The sequence below is a fragment of the Abramis brama genome (assembly GCF_963993115.1).
Source record: "Abramis brama genome assembly, chromosome: 17".
NCBI lineage: Eukaryota > Metazoa > Chordata > Actinopteri > Cypriniformes > Leuciscidae > Abramis > Abramis brama.
In genome coordinates, this window is record NC_139979.1 from 15,318,404 (window position 1) to 15,335,406 (window position 17,003).

At 35.4% G+C, this 17,003-nt stretch overlaps 1 long non-coding RNA gene across 1 annotated transcript; it reads right to left on the reverse strand.

The window, feature by feature from the left end:
- Nucleotides 1–9,048: 9,048 nt before the first annotated feature.
- On the reverse strand, nucleotides 9,049–15,593 carry LOC311067123. Its single transcript, XR_014603182.1, has 3 exons — nucleotides 15,470–15,593; nucleotides 14,674–14,828; nucleotides 9,049–9,078 (listed from the first exon to the last, which is right to left on the reverse strand). It is a non-coding gene; the product is annotated as an uncharacterized lncRNA (long non-coding RNA).
- Nucleotides 15,594–17,003: the final 1,410 nt, after the last annotated feature.

The following is a 17,003-nucleotide window of genomic DNA, read 5'->3' on the forward strand; positions in this document are numbered from 1 at the left end:
TGTATTCAGGAGTTACTGGATATCTAATCTTTCTAAGTTTTGCCCCCAGCTGGGGTTTTCGTCTTATTCTTTAATTCTCATCCAACCCCTTCACTCTAGCTGCTCTCTTTTTCCTGTCACTTTTTCATATGTCCTGATGGAATTATGAAATATTAAACAGACTTTTTTGGTCCATATTTCTTCAGTTGCTTTGTGTGTTTCTCACTGCGAGGCAAAAAGGAGACTGGCATGTCATGACACAAACGCAATGAAACATGCACACACACACATAAATAAAGTGTGAATTCTAGGGGTCACAAACAGTATATTTGGATTCAAACATACTGAAGCAATGACTGGAACTTTCTCAGCCAGTGGAGACTGAGAGAAATGAAATATTCAGCAATCTAAATGTAAATGTAAGAGAAATTTATTGTTGGGTTTTCTGCACAATTACAGAATGCTAAATTTATTGGCTGTTCCTGCTGATATGAGACAGAAAGAGAGCTAACTTGAGTAAGGGCAAGAGACGAGCCGCAACGAAAGCATGACATGAATCTGTTGACATAGTATATTTTGGTTACTTTATATAATGTGAATACATGCCAAATCCATAATGTACAGAAGAGGCCAGAGTCCACACATCCAATTACTTTAGAACACATTCTGTTGATCTATTTCTATAAATCAGTGGTTCTCAACTGGTGGGTCATACAGGGACCTCCTTCCACCTTCATTACCCTGTTGTGTTGGTCACCGCTTGTGGTTCAATGGGTCCTAAAGAAAACCCAGTTGAGATCACTGCACTAAATTACATTACAGCCAAGCTCTCAGAACTTCATTTCACATTCACATACAAGTTGGAACTTAAAGGAATAGTTCAGCCAAAGATGAAAATGCTGTAATTTATTCATCCATATCGCATTTCAAGCTAATATTTTCTTCTGTGGAAACACAAAAGTTCATGTCAGGAAGAAGCAAGAGTCATATGCACTGCTTTTGCAGTTCTGTTGCAGTAGCTTCAACAATTTGTCCAATTTCAACAGTATGTTGGTTCTGATCTACTTCCTAAAGGAAATAAGCCTTTCATTTATTTGTTATTGTTTAGTTCAACTTGATGAGTCACAACACAATGTGATGTATTCATTTCTGTGTTCTACAGAACATAAGCTACATACAAATAATTCTGAAGTTATAACTACACGACACAGAAAGTGCTTTGAGTTGTTGTTACTCAATAAAAGAGTTAAGTAATTCAGCAGCTGACTTTTTTTAATACTGCAATCACTTTGTAGTGTATTTTTCGTTTACTGTTGTGAAATGGAAAATCAATAATCGCTAATCGAGAATCGTTAATAATCGAAAATCGACTGTAATCGAATCGGGACTTCAATAATCGTAATCGAATCGAATTGGGAAATCAGACAGATTAACCACCCCTAGTAGCTTGGCAATATCACCATCCAATCTGGTTGTATGGAAAAGAACATCATCATTTGCATTTCACAGAAGAAAGACATGAGCACATGACGACATGTTTTGTTTCCCAGATGTTATATTACTAAATATTGACTGTGTAACAAAAAAAGTTTATTGTAAAAAAAAAAAAAGTTAACCAAATTAAATGCAGTTCTGCATATATGAACAATATGCAAACTATATAACATATTGGAATATTTACTTTTTAGTTTTACATTACACTTTGTTTTCCAAAAGTCTCTTGTATTTTGATGCTCTCAGCAGCCTATAAATTACCACACAAAGACTATTGTGTTCAGCACAAATCATGTTGGGAAGTATTTTCCCATCTCTTCCAATCGATAAGCCTATTTATTTTATAATCCTAAATATGCGCAATTACATGGTTAGTTGCATTTTATTATTTGCATTTAGCATTGTTTTTCCTGCTGTCTGTTACCCTATCAAAACAATCCCTCGACCCACCAGAATCACTACTGCACATAATATTAAGTTGGTGAATGATTCTGTGCCTCTCCTTAAAGGGTTAGTTCACCCAAAAATGAAAATTCAGTAATTACTCACCCTCATGTTGTTCCAACCCCGTAAGACCTTCGTTCATCTTCGGAACACAAATTAAGATATTTTTTATTAAATCTGAGAGCTGGATCACTTCTCCATAGGCTTCTAAGGCATTATAACTTGCTGGCCCAGAAAAGTTATTATACACATCGTTTATATAGTCCAAGTGACTACAGTGGCTAAATCTTAAGTTTATCAAGCGACGAGAATACTTTTTGTGCGCAAAAAACCCAAAAAAAACGACTTTATTCCACTATTAATTTCCTTCTCTCTGGGCCTCGAGTTAGTTCACGTAGTGTAACAGCGTAGCGCTTCTGGGTTGTACGTCACACGCATCACACACATGACACAGAAGTGGTACGCTGTTACACTACGTGAACTAACTCGAGGCCCAGAGAGAAGGAAATTAATAGTGGAATAAAGTCAGGTTTTTTGGGGGGGGGTTTGCGCACAAGAAGTATTTTCGATGCTTCAAAAACTTCTAACTAACCCACTGATGTCACATGGACTACTTTGATGATGTTTTTATTACCTTTCTGGACATGGACAGTATATCGTACATACATTTTCAATGGAGGGACAGAAAGCTCTCGGACTAAATCTAAAATATCTTAAACTGTGTTCCAAAGATGAACGGAGGTCTTACGGGCTTGGGTGAGTCATTAATGACATAATTTTCATTTTTGGGTGAACTAACCCTTTAAATGGACAGTATGGAATTTTTCGCCACTAGGGGTCGCTAACCTCTTTACAATAACAAAGGCGTAGATTGATGACGCAACATTTGCTAAGAATTATGGATCTTGTCGTCAACGTCAAGCCGACCGATCTAATAATGTTTATGGATGACTGAATACATCAATGTTTTTATCATGACTGTGATATAAGGCAGTTCGGGATTGCTAAGAGAAAGCTATCAGCTCCACACGCGACACGAGTCCCGCGGATATAAATCAAATCAAAATCAAAATCAAATCAAGTATATTTGTATAGCGCTTTTCACAATACAGATTGTATCAAAGCAGCTTCACAGTATTAATTTAAAATAAAATAATACAACAAGGTTTGTTTCTAGTGGAATTTATTGATTGATAGAATAAAATTAAATATCCCCAAAATATCCCCAACTGAGCAAGCCAAAGGCAACAGTGGCAAGGAACCGAAAAAAACTCCATCAAGTGACCTAATGGTGTCCTAAAACTCCATCAGGTGACCTAATGGAGAAAAAAAAAACCTTGGGAGAACCCAGGCTCAGTCGGGGGCCAGTTCTCCTCTAGCATTTATGAACTAGAGGCCGGATTGTAGTTTGAACTGTAAGATTAACAATATTATATGAATGCCTGGCCGAAAAGATGCGTCTTTAATCTAGTTTTAAACTGGGAGAGCGAGTCTGAGCAACGAACAGTATCAGGAAGACTATTCCAGAGTTTCAGAGCCAAATGTGAAAATGCTCTCCTTCCTTTGGTTGATCTGGATATCCTAGGTATGACCAAAAGCCTTGAATTTATTGATCTTAAAGAGCGCGATGGATTATAGGGCAATAGAAGATCCGTTAAATAGACTGGAGCTAAGCCGTTTAGGGCTTTATAAGTTAGTAGCAATACCTTATAATTAATACGGAACTTTATAGGTAGCCAATGTAGTGATGATAAAATCGGTGTTATATGATCATATTTATTTGATCTAGTAAGAACTCTAGCGGCTGCATTTTGGACTAACTGTAGCTTGTTTATTGAGGATGCAGGACAACCGGCTAATAAAGCATTACAGTAATCTAGTCTCGAGGTCATGAATGCATGCTAACTTTTCTGCATCAGAAACTGATAGCATATTACGTAGCTTAGCAATGTTTCTAAGGTGGAAAAAGGCTGTTTTTGTAACATACGAAATATGATTTTCAAAAGACAGGTTACAATCGAGTATAACACCCAGGTCTTTTACTGTAGAGGATAAAGTAACAGGACATCCTACGATGTCAAAGTTGTATTGTGAGAGGTTCTGTGGGCGGTTTTTTTAACCGATAAGTATTACCTCTGTCTTGTCTGGATTTAATAAAAGAAAATTACGCGTCATCCAATCTTTTATATCTTTAACACACTCTGTCAATTTGGATAATTTAGCATTTTCATCCGGCCGTGATGAAATATATATTTGAGTGTCATCAGCATAACAATGGAAACTAATTCCATGTTTCCTTATAATATTTCCAAGTGGCATCATATATATTGAGAATAATAGAGGGCCCAACACAGATCCCTGCGGCACTCCATAGTTTACTGGAATTATGATAGATTTTTCTCCATTTAAATAGACAAAATGGTAGCGGTCAGATAAGTATGATCTAAACCAGCTAAGAGTATAATACTCTAAGAGTATTGTGTGATCTATAGTATCGAACGCAGCACTTAGATCAAGTCAAACTAGTATTGAGATACAGCCTTGGTCAGAAGCTAAAAGTAAATCATTTGTGATTTTAACGAGCGCAGTTTCAGTGCTATGATGCGGCCTGAATCCTGACTGAAACTTTTCATAGATATCATTTTCTTGCAAGAAAGAGCCCAGTTGGGTGGACACAACTTTTTCTAGTATTTTAGACATAAATTGAAGATTTGAAATGGGTCTATAATTTGCTAGATTATTATGATCTCATTGTGGTTTCTTAATGAGAGGTTTTATAACTGCCAGTTTAAATGTTCTTGGAACATGACCTAAAGATAAAGATGAGTTAATAATATTGAGGAGAGGCTCTTCCACTACAGGTAACACTTCTTTCAGTAGTTTAGTTGGTATAGGATCTAATAAACATGTTGTTGTTTTAGATGAAGTGATAAGTTTATATAAAAGGAATAAGGGATAAGGACATTTCATTCTACCGAACTACACGCAAGTGCAGAATTACTACTTACAGGTCAGTTTATTAGACAAATTAAACTTGTGAGGTAACGCAGCGCTGTTTCACTTGGTCTAACATTACACTATCACACTAAACTGCATTTGAATGTGTTGAAATGTATGTGTTAGTTTGTCTGTATGAGACTAGCAGTAAGCTAGATCAACATTAGAATAACATACAGATCATATTCTGACATTTTATCATTGTTGAACTATATAACATTGATTAGTTTTATGTAAATGTGCTCACCTGTTTAATAAAGTACATGTAGGAGCAGTCGAAGACTTGGACGTGGAGCTCTCGTTTATATACTGTCTATGGGAGCTCTCGGCATCTCGAAAACACCGCGCTGATATTGATTCTCATTTTAGTTCTCCTTTTTTATCCAAAGTCTGCTTGCCATGGTCCATAATGTTTGAACGAAACAACAACAGTGTGCAAATAGACATTGCGAACTACACATTTGTCCACGTCTGTCGCTTTGGTTACTATCAGACGGCTCTGGTTCATAGCTCTGGTTGCCATGGCAGCACGAGCGGAAACCAGGGACAAACGCGGATATGACGCCATTGACGGCGACAAAACGGAAATAAAGAAACGGGACATGTCTTCGAATTAAATTACAAATTTCTCCTGGTTTGAAAGTTGTTGGAAACAGTCGGGATAATGTAAGTACACAACTAAAAAAAATATATAACATAGATATAGTGATTTTTGCTATTTTTAAAGCAAAAAAGTTACATATTGTGCCTTTAAACGAGTCTCATTATATTGAATTCAGCTATGCAAACACCAAGAGAGACATACTGAACTTCCAGAAGCTAAAAACAGAACACTACAGACCTCCCAAAATCAGACCACATGCACACACACTCAAAGACACACAACCATTAAATACAGACACACACAAAAACAGGAGAGAAAAGTGAAGCTGCAGATGAAAGGCTAGGATTCCAGTGGTTGAATTTCATTCCGGCTGGCTTTATGTGCCCTGACTCCGACTGGGAATTTCATTACAGAAAACCACTCCTGTGTGAGAGACAACCTCAGGTTATACATCCAATAAGGTGAGTGTGTGGATGTGAGAATTTGTGCATGTGTGTGTTTATTGCAGTTCCAGTGACACTCAGTAAAAATACATAAAGTGAAGGTCAGAAGACAGCAGACCCCTCACACGCCTGTGCAAAGGCAGTTTTCTAGTGTATAATATGAAGCGGCACACACGTTCATACTTTCAATTTGGCCTTTCTGAAATTGCAAAGAGTACAAGAAAACATATTTTGAATATTTCCTACACTTACTGATGTTTAAAGGAATAGTTTGAAATGAAAATCTGTCATTTGCTCACACGGAACTAAATTCAAAACCTGTATGGCTTACTTTCTTGAGAGAACCACAAAATAAGATACAATATTTATAACAGTACCATATCAGTTGTTGACATATTAGAGATTATTTCGTAAGTTGTTTATACATGCTAATTTCTTCAATTTGTACATTTAGTTTACCTTTGTATCATCTAACGCACCCTTAAAGATCTTTAAAAACAGCAATACCTTAACACTGTTAAATGTAATATTTTAGCAAATGTCAAAATGAATATCCATTTTTCACACTGCACATTGTGTAGTGTTGTGATGCCTAAATGCATTCACTTATAGCATTTCTATGATCTAATTTAGTATTTGGTGTTTTATTTTTAATTTATTTAAACAAAAACAAAAAAGTATTGTCCATAAATTCAATGAAATGCATCCCCTACACAATCTGCTCTTTTCTATACACTGAAAGTAAATGACTACTTCAACCAAAAATTTCAGTTAATAACTACTTAAATTACTTACATTTATAAAGTGAAAACTCTTTTCTTTTGTGTTACAGAAAAAAAAGTCATACAGGTTTGGTAAAATATCAGAGTGAATGGATTTATTTATGGGTGAACTATCCCTTTTAGATGGAAGGAAAAGTGACACTCTTCTTTCTCCCCTTTCCTCTTTTACACCGTGGCAAACACAATCACTCACACAAACAACAGCATATCAGTGGCAATGGTATGACCTTCACTTAACGGGTCGAAGAAGGACCAAATTGACAGGTTATACAAACACACATCATTTTATACATCACAAATACATGTGTGCACGGGCGTACACATAACAATTCAATCATGGCACAAAAACAGTGATAATGTGCTAATTCAGAGATGTGCCATTTTAATTGGTTCTATAAAAAGACAAATATGCAGTCCCAGTCCCACACACACACACACACACACGGGAAGAACAGCAGAGGGTCGTCTAATCAAATCTGGTAGGCGTGCTGTATGCATGAGGGCTGAGTAAGCAGAATATCCCTCTGGAGTCTGAGGGGTTTTTGGGGTCCTTGAGATGTTCTGACATGCCCTGACATTTGTGCTTTTTTCAGTTGCTTATAAACATATTAATGGCAAAGGTGTAAATTCACTCTATTTAGCACAAACAGGGCTACCATAATATGTGAACAACTTGCATGTACATGTTTGTATTTTTGATAGAATAATGTTTATGCATGGTTTTTTAAAAAACAAAAAACTAAAGTTTCTGAAATAAGGCCATAAAACACATTCTAAATATATGTAAATAAGACTTTTGACTAATGGATGTCGTTGCCTAGTATTTTTTCTTCAAAATTATGTGAAAATCGTCCTGCCTAATCATTCCCATAACACAATACATTGATTTAAATCTTGTAAAACACTTTTTGTTTGGAAAGGCCATATGCGGGTGGGCGTGATTCACACCTATGGAGTCAATGGGGCCGCATAATGAGGCTGCATAGGTAATGAGCCTTTCATTCAGGTGTGTGAATGAGCCACAAGAATGCAAGGACAATATATAACTGGTTTGTTGTTTTTTCCACAAATTTTGCTTGCAAATTGTACAATATCCAAGGTAAACATTTCTAGTAATTGTGCAGTTAATTGTTCTCATACTGTATTTTCAGATTTGGAATATATTCTCTTCCCAAATGTGTCACTAATAAAGCATAATAAAATTATTTAAAGATAAGGCTTATAATGACCTTTTAAGATTTTGTTTACATCTATCCTTATATATATATATATATATAATTTTTTTTTGTTTAAGGTTATACAATTACAACAACATTTATAATTGTAACAATATTTCCAGTGTAATCTTTCTTTGTATTCGCGATTCATATTAAAACAGTATTTTTGACAGCTGTAGTAACTCCACAACAGCACGCATCTTTGCGTTCATTCATTCATAGTAACGCGATTCATATTAAAACAGTATTTTTGCCAGCTGTAGTAGCTCCACAACAGCACGCATCTTTGCGTTCATTCATTCATAGTAACGCGATTCATATTTAAACAGTATTTTTGCCAGCTGTAGTAGCTCCACAATAGCGCGCATCTTTGCGTTCATTCATTCCGATTAGAACAAAGCAAACAGAACTGACCTAATTCCTCAGCGGGATCCGTTTGCTCCTCGAAATGATACTTCCAGAACTTCTGAGGTAAATTTTTGCAGGATTATTATCAAGACAGTATTATTCCTCACAGCATCGTAAAGTACATAAGTCTGAAAGTGAACTCGCGGTGTGTGTTATCCAGCTGATGGGCGTTTTACAGGTTTGTTTGGATCGGCTCACATTTGCGTTTGAATAGCGCGTGCTCTCCGTGGGCGGAGCACATTAAAACTTAATTAGCTGAGATGAGAACGACTGACATCTCTCTCTTTGCATACATATTACATAAACTGTGAATATTTGTTTTTTATAAAAATTACTTCGTTTAAAAGATGAGAATTCAAGCTTCATGCCTGTATGTCTGAATGCCTGTTTGACTGAGTATTCACTGAGTTATGGTTCATTTTCGGACGCGTTTCAGAATGGACTACACTGACAGAGAGGAGGCAGAACTCGCTTCGTGTTTATTTTTCTTTATTTGGCAAAAAGCACAACACTTTGTTTTTATTGTGAGTATACACAAAAATAATACACATTTAACAGAATCGATTGATGTATGAAACTCCAATGGAAAATCAAAGTCAACCGAGTATTTTTGAGTTTCTTTTACACTGCTAAAAAAAAAGCGAGCTGGTATCGCCGGCGATACCGCCGCCCTCTGGGGGATATAGTCCTCCTTCCACATCTTAGTACCTCTGAAATAAAGTATTGCACACACATATTAAATCAATGGCTATGTTTGCATTATCCCCCTGTGCTCTTCTGACCTATTGCTCTGAAACAGCCCATATTATCCAGCCAGGAAGTTTCTCATCCAATGTCAATTCCTGCATATGAACAATTTTGGACTTTATCCAGAGGAGCATATTGCCTCATCCTGAAAATATATTATTTATCTGCTGAGAGGAAAAATACCAGGTTAGGTTATGATTCTCCGTGATTAATGGCAGTTTTTGGCTATTCCCTTAAACCTCTGCATTCAATCCGTGAAAGATATGATATAAGTGGATAATTATGACCGATACCTGTTTTAACTGATAAATGGCTAAATGGCTATATTAAATAAACAATAAATAAACAATAAATGGCTATATTAAAATTCCATTTTGTCTACATAAATAAAAAATACGGCACTAAACACAATATTATAATGTACAGTATAAAAATTGGATATTCACTTTGTTTGTGATTTGCTAAATATTATTACATTTAACAGTGCTAGTGTTTTTTAAAGATTAACTTTAAGTGAAGGCTAAAGTACTGTACTCCAAATGTAAAAATAGGGGAAATGAGCATGCTATATCCAACATAAAATTTATATAAACAATTATACTGTGCATCCATAAATATTTCTGTTTTTTTTAAATATTGTTGAAGGTTTACTTTACAGTTAAAGTAAGCTTCCAAGTAAATAATTTTAGAATGTATGACACATGCCAGACATAATATTCTTATGTAACAATATTCAATCCCTTACAAAAAAAGTATACTTCAAGTTCATTTTATTAAGTATAGGCCTACTTAAGTAAATTTCTTGTAGGTGTACTAATCTACTTGTATTTATTAATCTAGTTTACGATTTATATATTATTTTTGCACTTTAAGTAGCCTATACTATGTTCCTATTTAGGTAAAACAAATTGTTATAGGCCTACTTGAAATATAACTTTAATTGTACTTTTACTTTTTCCATTTTAAAAGCATTTTATTCTAGCTTCAAATCCTTTTTTATCAACACTTGAATGTGTAAATTTCATTTTAAAAAAAGCAACATTTTAAACAAAAAGCTGATAAAATCGAATTTTTTCAGACCGATGATCAAAACTGATTTTGAAAAAAAATCAGATACTCAGAATTAGGAACATCTCTGTTTTCTTTATAAATCAATATTTTAAAACAATGTAAGTTTATAAGACAGTGTGTAAAACTATGTGAAAAAAAAGTATTTTAAATGGCCGTTTATAAGTCCATCAAAGTGCATCTATCCATGATAAAAGTGCTCCACACGGCTCCGGGGGGTTAATAAAGGCCCTCTGAAGCGAAGCGATGCGTTCGTGTAAGAAAAATATCCATATTTAAAACTATATTGACAAAAATAACTTCCGGCAGACGGCCGTATGCATCGATTTAAGGCGAAAGAGTAACCTTTGACCTGATGCATTGACGAACGTGGAAGCGCAGAGGATAAAGCAAAACAAAACACCAGTCACGAATTAGAAGTCTAAAACAATAATTTTTAAAGAGAAATGTCGGAGGAGCTTGAGTTTGTTGCCCAGCCCTGTTTGTTTGAACCGCAAGAGGCGTCAAAGCTTGTGCTACTCCTACATACGTCATACATCGTCAAGTGTTACTCTTTTGGCGTAAGTCGACTTGCATAGACCGTCTGCCGGAAGCTAGTTATTTTAGTCGATAAAGTTTTAAATATGGATATTTTTCTTACACGAATGCATCGCTTCGCTTCAGAAGGCCTTTATTAACCCCCCAGGGCCGTGTGGAGCACTTTTATCATGAATGGATGCACTTTATGGACTTCAAAAGAGAAACGGCCATTCACTGCCATTATAAAGCTTGAAAGAGCCAGGACATTTTTAATATAACTCTGATTGTATTCGTCTGAATGAAGAATGTCATATAAACTTAGGATGGCTTGAAAAAGTAGAACAGGGCTACTTTTTCTCTGTGTTTTCTAAGAATACTAAAGAATACTAAAAGCACTTTAATGACAAGGCCAACCACTTGACAGCTTAAAATCATGCCGAGAAATCGCCACATAGATGTGATAAAGGTAGGAACAAGTTCAAAGAATCTAATTTTTAATCGTATATTATTAATCACCAAACAGCCAGGGGTATTGCAGAGTCAGACCGAAGCATAAATTCCCCATTCAAAGCACATTTATCTTTCAATTACTGCAGGAGTGAGTATGAATTTGCAACAGTACATAATCACACTGCAGGTCAGACTCAAGCTCACTCTCACTCCTTCAATTTAAACTGGGAATGAACATGGCAACTTCCATTCCACTTAGGCTAATATAAATTTGTTCTTAGTATTCCGGGACCGAATGTGTAGCTACAAAGAGAATGTGATTGTGTGCATTGCTGTCATGTTTAGGCACTTTGGCTCATCAGAGTGTGCATTGAATATGAAGCAAATCACTAATGAATTACTGCCAAAGATTATTACAAGGTTTATTAGTATCTAGAGCGTCACACTAATGTAGATTTGCTGGAAACATATAAGACTTTGTGCTGGTTTACAGGAATGAGGCAACGATGGCACAGAAAGACTGTGTCAATTAAACAAATTAGGTGTAAAAGCGAGCAAAATGAAAGCAAAAGTTATAGTCGATCTGAATTAAAGCTCATTTATACCGAAGAGGGACTCGATTATCTTTTAATCTTTCCTAATCTCTTCTTGGCCACGTTTTCTCAGAGTTCTCTGAATAAATTGGTGCAGCTATACTATAACACCCACTTCCACCAGAGATAATGAGCTCAAATGATTGCTGGAATTCATGTCTAATCAGTTGTCTTTTTGAATGGAGTCTGAAGTGAAGTCTCCAGGCATTTATCATGATTTACACATTTTGATATTATGAATAATTATTGCTTTAATTAATATTGCAATGACTAGACTTAGATCCATAAATAGATTGATTAATTTTGGCTCTGAACTTGTTTTTAACTTACAAATATAATGAAGCAGAATCCCTGATGTTTTGTACAATAATCATTACAATCATTATAATTTAAAAAAGGATGGTTTGAGAGTGTCTTGAGTCCTTCAATTATTACTCTAACCTAGTAATTTTCATTCTTAGAAATTAAGGTTTTCTAACTGGCAGAACCTTTTTAAATACCACATAGAACTTTTTATTCTCTAATTGTTTAGAAAACATGTTTTGGTGCTTTGAAGAACACAAAAACCAAAATATGTATCTAAAGAACCTTGAAAAAAAGTTGATGTCTGTAGCAGGGCTGCATTTATTTGATAAAAAAAAAATTAAAAAAAATACAGTAATATTAAGAAATGTGACTGCAATTTAAATGAACTATTTTCTATAAATATAATTTATTTCTGTGATGGCAAAGCTGAATTTCCAGCTGCCATTACTCTATGTATACTCTTATGTACTGAGAGCCATTACTCTCAGTGTCACATGATTTTTCAGAAATTATTCTAATATGTTGATTTGGTGCTCAAAAACATTTCTTAGTATTACCAATGTTAAAATGGTTGTGCTGCTTAATATGTTGGTGAAAACTATTAAAAATAGGATTCTTTGATGAACAGAAAGTTCAGATGAACAGCATTTATTTGAAATATAATAATTTTGTTACAATGTAAAAGTCTTTCAATGTGCTGTCACTTTGTGCCGAACCTGTTTCTCTATAGTCCACTGTGATGGACTAAATAACTTATGTGGATCAGGAAAGAGAGAAAGAGGTAAGAAAAATAGAAGACTTTAACAACATGAACACAAAGACTGAAGAGAAAAAATTCAGCTAAAGACATTTAGCTGAAGCCATTCTAAACGATTGTGTTCAGTAATCGTATCAGCTATGGATAGGAGACATTAAATGGAAAGGCTGTTGTGTGCAGAACACTTTTAACAAAGGGGGAGATGAAACGGCTTAGCTCAACACCAGCAACTTTCACAGAACGCACACAAAACAAAATGTACTGCGAGTGATTTAACAAATATTAAATCAATAACAAAAGACATAGATGATCGGCTAAGACTTAAACTGAGGGAGCATGTGTGTGTGTAAATCAATGTTTGTGTGCGAGGGGGTCTTAACGAGAGACATCCTTCCAGAGCCAGGCAAGAGACAAAGCTGATTTCTCATACACTGATTCACACACACTCAAATCTCTCTGGCACATCTCTAGCTCAGCTTCCTGGCACAAAACTGCAGCGTGCTTGTGTAGATTCATTGACATTGCGTTATCTCTCTTCTTACTTTGACATTATGGATGAAAATTTTAGTCTGTGTGTGTTAAATGAACATGGCGGTTGGTGTGTGCTATGCATGTGTTCGGGAGGTTATAGGAAGGCTGTTAAGATTTATTAATATTAGTAGAAGAGCAATGAGGCCTAATGTGACAGGAGGCGATAGGAAGGGAAAGTAAATGTCAGACCTTGTTCGCACTAACCCATAATACACTATTCTCGTCCAAAGTGACAGACTCATCTATAATGCACAGCAGATTTAACGGTTTCTCTTTCACACACACACATACAGTACTCATTGTTCATTCACACTCTATTGTCTATCAAAGGAACTTTTAAGATGAATTTCGGACCACGGCTCAAATCAAACTAACACTATGATGATTTCTTTTGCACTCTTTTTCTCTCTGTGTCAGTGAAATCAGCATTAAGAGTTGGAAAGAGTGTCTGAGAGAGATAAAGAAGGTTATACAAAAGAAACACTAGGTGAGAGAAAAAGAAAAAGATGGCATGTCAAATAGAACATGTAAATATGAAGAAGTAAATATGTGTTATTATTTACTCAAGTAGTTTCAAACTTGTTTGAATTTCTCCTGTGGAAGATGTTTTTGTGGGATAATATTCCGGCCACTCTTTTCCATAATAAAAGTGAATGATGACTGTCCCTGTGCATAACATTAAAATTTAAACTGTTAGTCATTGACATCCTTCTCTCACCTCTCGTGAGCTGTTAACAGTTGAAAACATACATGTACTGGTGCTTTAAAGAACCCAGAAACCAAAACACTAAGAACCGAACATCAGGAACCTTTTAAATCTCCAAAGAATTATATGATTCAGCTGCTGGTTCATTGAACTCAAGATATAGATCAGTCAGATTTGTGAACAAATCATGGACGTCAATCATGTCAATCATGATCAAACAATTCATCAAAAAGACCTTAACATCCCCAGCCTTTATTCACTTTCTTTAGTTTATACGCACAAGAATAGCCAGGATGTTTTTTAAAAATTCAAATTTTTATGTTACACAGAAGAAAAAGTCATAAAGACTTGTAACGTCATTAAACAAAATGTTCGTTTTAGGGTGAACTGTCTCTTTAAATGTCTCCCTTTACCTGTATTCACACTATCATGTGCTAAAAATCAAAACATATCCATTTCATGGCGATTTGTAACAGCATAATCCAGATTTATCCTCTTCCAAAATTAGGTGTATTTGCTCCATCTTTCTTTATGTGTTGGGTGCAACGTATTACCATATCAATACTGGAGGTGGAAAAAAACATTCTGCACCAAGAAATGAGTATATTTTCTACCATGAATTGCTCACCTAACAAAGAGGGCCAAGTAGGGAAATCCCCTCAGGGCTGCCATCATGATTATGAGAATTCTGGGACTCAGGAGAGATTGAAGTGGAAGCATTTCAGCTGTCTATTAGGAATTTCCCATCTGGACACAAACCCAGCACAGCTGCAAAGTATAAGCCTGCAGAGTAGCAAGCAGGGGGTAGATGAGGTGAATTTAGTGGGGATGCTGTGATTAATTGTATTTTTGAATGACAAGAAAGAGAGGTAACATGAACAAGGATACAATGTGTCTTGCTAACAAATGCCACTATTAATCACTGCTATTCTGTTATTTATATGAAGTGATTTGAAGGAGCTGTCAAGGACATGTTCAGTAAGTGACTACTTCTTTAACTACATACATTTTAATTCAGAAAAAACTAATTCTAAAATAGTGTTTCATGCTAGAGTCAATTTAACAATTAACAATTAACACTTAACAATTATGAACTTGTGAAACCATTAAACAATAGCGCAAATAATGAACTAAACTGGCTACTTTCCATTCTAGTTATGAGAAACAGATACTTCTGGATTTGAAAAAGAGGAAGGGCTTTGATTTAACTATTAAAATGGCTCATTAACCAGCACAAACGTAGAAGACATGGCATACTTGCATAAGGCCGATATATTGTCAGGCTTTCATTATTTAATAATGCACAACAAATAACATGTCAAGTAAAAACAAATGGATTTAGTTATGTTAAAGATAATAAAAGCTAGTGTGCACAGAACATGCCTAAAGGGTTAGTTCACTCAAAAATGAATTAGGCTGCTCACCCTCATGTCGTTCCAAATCCGTAAGACCTTCGTTCATCTTTGGAAAACAAATGAAGATATTTTTGATGAAATCCGAGAGCTTTCAGTCCCTTCATTGAGAGCAACGCAATTTACACATTCAAGGTCCAGAACGATAGGAAAGACATCATGTGACTCCAGTGGTTTCTCCAATTTTATGACGCAAGTGCTTTGTTTGCACACACACACACACACACACAAATAAAAATAAATAAAAAATTACCACTTTATTTATGAAAATATTGACCTGCAATCCAGTAGGGGGAGCACCACGACGCATGCTTGTTGAGTTTACTCAATACCGGAAATTGGTAACACTTTACAATAAGGTTCTGTTTGTTAACATTAATTACATTAGACATCAACGAAAAATACATGATGTTAATTAAAACATTTACAGATACATTATTAAAATCAAAAGTTAATCTCTGGACTTAGTACTAACAATGAACAGTTGTATTTTTATAAACTTAACGAACATTAATAAATACCGTAACAGTTGTATGATCCTTGTTAGTTATTAATGCATTAACTAACGATAACTAATGGGACCTTATTGTAAAGTGTTATGCAGAAATGATTTATATATTTTCCACAGAAAATATGTCAAAGCAATAACAAACCACACATTTTCTTCAGAAGTCTAAAAGTTAACAGCTGGCCATTCATAATCTTATACTGAAAAGCACAACAGGAAGTGGTTGATCCACCATGAAAGCAGCCTTATGTGTGTATGGACCGTGAGAAGTTCACGTCTGCCTGACATTAATGTTAACATTTGTGCATGACATGATAATCTAATTATGTGTGATGTATTCGATAAGCATAACAAGACATCCTTGAAGATGGGCACGGTAGAATTGACCAATCAAAGCACAGACGTGAACGGTCTGTGAATGTCAAGCAGAACAGATTGCATAAAGGTAGCTCACCTAAAAACACTGAGCTGCTGTTCAAAATGTTGTGTGTGGGTTTTTTTCCCCCACACAAGAACAGAAAAACCTGAAATTTGACCAGTGAAGTCATGGTTCTGTTCTGAATGTCTATTATACAAGAAAACATACCTCTAAGGAATAAAGAATACTGAACATTTCTGACATTAATTTCTAATATAAAACCTGTCTGTGAAACTATTTTGAAGGGAAAATCTGAGATATTATTACTACACACTCTGTAATGTCTTCTCTTTGAAGGAAGCCATATTTATCATTTCAAACAGCCATCCTTAAAAAACTTGTTCCAAAGTTCATGATCATATAATGCGTAACTTTGTATGTTAATGTATAATGCAGTTCAGTTCAGATCTGCTGAATCTAACGCACGTAGCAATATTTGCATGACCAATTTGGCTGCCAGCTTTCTGCAAAGGTCAGTCCCAACAAGGTCACCGAGAGGGGTCACGGGGTTAAAACACTTGAAGTGTGCAATTAACCTTGTGCAGGGAGAAAGGAAGAGTGATACACACAGAGAGTGAGTGGGGGTGGGGGGGTGTAAAAAGAGAGAAATAATTACGCTA